Source organism: Bufo bufo, chromosome 2 (assembly GCF_905171765.1).
Source record: "Bufo bufo chromosome 2, aBufBuf1.1, whole genome shotgun sequence".
NCBI classification, from domain to species: Eukaryota; Metazoa; Chordata; class Amphibia; order Anura; family Bufonidae; genus Bufo; species Bufo bufo.
Genome location: NC_053390.1, coordinates 703,370,000 through 703,373,104, shown reverse-complemented (window position 1 = coordinate 703,373,104; position 3,105 = coordinate 703,370,000).

Sequence of the window (3,105 nt, the reverse complement as noted above, 5' to 3'; positions counted from 1 at the left end):
CAGTTCAGGAGCCAATGGCTACTAGGAATTTTTTTTAGTCTGGAGCACTGTTCTGTGTGCCGGGCGCCCGCTCCCCTCCCTCCTCTCGGGGGCGGCAGCCTGCGGCTGTCCTGCCTACATGTGTGCCGTGCGGCGCTCAGGCCAAAGGAGGCGTCACTGACTGTCAGTGGGGCCGCGGCGGAGGGAGGCGAGGAGGCGGAGCTGCTCTGTCTGCTATGGCCTGTAAAAGCTGCCCCTCCAGGCTGGCAGCAGAAGAACACAGTCACAGAGTAACACTGAGGCACGACTTGTCGGAACTTGGCCGACCCTGCTGGACTCTAGTCTGGACTCTGGAGAAGACACCTTAAGGCAGAGCCAGCTGAGATTGGAGCCAGGACCAGACCGACCCCACTCCAGCCAGACCCCAGTGATATATCAGGTACCGACTCCAACATTGTCCCTCATCATGTCACCCCCCCGATGGTGCAGACTCCAACATTGTCCCCCATTAGGGAGCATAATGGATGGGGGCTGACGGCTGTCATGGGGGGCATGATGGCTGACATGGGAGTAATGATGGATGGGTGCTGACGGCTGACATGGGCATGATGGATGGGGTGCTGACGGCTGACATGGGCATGATGGATGGGGTGCTGACATGGGGGGCTGACGGCTGACATAAGGTCATGATGGCTGACATGGGGGGCATGATGGATGGGGGCTGACGGCTGACATGGGCATGATGGATGGAGTGCTGACATGGGGGGCTGATGGCTGACGGCTGACATGGGGTGCTGACGGCTGACATAGGGGCATGACGGCTGACATGGGGGGCATGATGGATGGGGGCTGACAGCTGACATGGGCATGATGGATGGGGTGCTGACGGCTGACATGGGGGGCATGATGGCTGACATGGGGGGCTGATGGCTGACATGGGGGGTAATGATGGATGGGGGCTGACATGGGCATGATGGGGTGCTGACGGCTGACATGGGCATGATGGATGGGGTGCTGACGGCTGACATGGGCATGATGGATGGGGTGCTGACATGGGGGGCTGACGGCTGACATAAGGTCATGATGGCTGACATGGGGGGCATGATGGATGGGGGCTGACGGCTGACATGGGCATGATGGATGGAGTGCTGACATGGGGGGCTGATGGCTGACGGCTGACATGGGGTGCTGACAGCTGACATGGGCATGATGGATGGGGTGCTGACGGCTGACATGGGGGGCATGATGGCTGACATGGGGGGCTGATGGCTGACATGGGGGGTAATGATGGATGGGGGCTGACATGGGCATGATGGGGTGCTGATGGCTGACATGGGCATGATAGATGGGGTGCTGACGGCTGACATGGGCATGATGGATGGGGTGCTGACATGGGGGGCTGACGGCTGACATAAGGTCATGATGGCTGACATGGGGGGCATGATGGATGGGGGCTGACGGCTGACATGGACATGATGGATGGAGTGCTGACATGGGGGGCTGATGGCTGACGTTTGACATGGGGTGCTGACGGCTGACATAGGGGCATGACGGCTGACATGGGGGGCATGATGGATGGGGGCTGACAGCTGACATGGGCATGATGGATGGGGTGCTGACGGCTGACATGGGGGGCATGATGGCTGACATGGGGGGCTGATGGCTGACATGGGGGGTAATGATGGATGGGGGCTGACATGGGCATGATGGGGTGCTGACGGCTGACATGGGCATGATGGATGGGGTGCTGACGGCTGACATGGGCATGATGGATGGGGTGCTGACGGCTGACATGGGCATGATGGATGGGGTGCTGACATGGGGGGCTGACGGCTGACATAGGGGCATGACGGCTGACATGGGGGCATGATGGATGGGGGCTGACGGCTGACATGGGCATGATGGATGGGGTGCTGACGGCTGATATGGGGGGCTGATCTGAGGTATAATTAACATTGGGGGTCTGATTGGTGGTCTGACCTGAGGTATAATGGAAAATATTGTTTCTTATTATACTCCTCTAAAACCTATGTGCATCTTATAGGGCGAAAAGTACAGTCCTCAAACCAGATTGAAGCAGAGCGAAGATATCAGGACCACACAGAGGAGAAGCCAGCTGCTGCAGACAGAACCAGGACCAGGTGAGCTGCGGGCGGGGCGGGGGGAGGGGGGGTCACCGAGATGTAGCTTCGCTTGTGTTGCCAAAAAATCCTTGCACAGGCTCTGGTCACGTCCACGTGACAGGGCCGGTGCAAAGAGTCCCACAGTACCCGACCTATGTGGATACTTGCATGCACAATATTCTCAATAAAAACTTATTGAAACTAAAAACAGTGTACCATCCTATGTATTTTCGGTTTTAAAAATGTGGCTCTCAAAATAAATTTCAATCGTGGTTTTGGCGAGATTTTGCTCAGTTGAAAAAAAAGGTTGCCCACCACTGTCCTATCCCATCAGTTGCCAGTAGCTTTCCACTTCCTCCTTTAGCTGTACCTAAGCTCTTAATCGAGACGTACAGCTATCTATTACATAGGTTTAACTTGTTCAATTTTAAACTTCTTACTACGTTTTTGTTAATTGTCACGTACTGAAAATAAATATACTTGATCCTTTCCGATGCAGAATTTAACGATTGCTACATATAATGTCAACGGTCTTAATATCCCTTAAAAAAACACAGATTTTAAGATATTTGAAACAAAAGAAGACAGGAATTGCTCTGATACAAGAAACACATTTTAGGAAAACATACACCCCCCTTATAAAATCCATTCCATATGTACAGTGGTTTAACTCTAATATGCCCCTCAGGAGATGGAAAGGGGTTTCAATTATTATGCATAATTAATTGGGTTTTAAACCTAAAGACACAATCACGGATGTAGAAGGTCGGTATGTAATGGTCAAGGGATGGGTAGGTGAGTCTTTAATAATTATAGTTTATGTTTACACGCCCAATACCAAACAGATGGAATTTCTGAAACGTGTTTAATATTTTGGACAAATTCGCAGAAGGCGACCTTATAATGGGCGGCGATTATAATGTTCCGCTTGAACCCAATATTGATACGACTAGGGGGAAATCTTTGATTTTTCATAGTAAAATAAGAATTATCAGGAAATTAT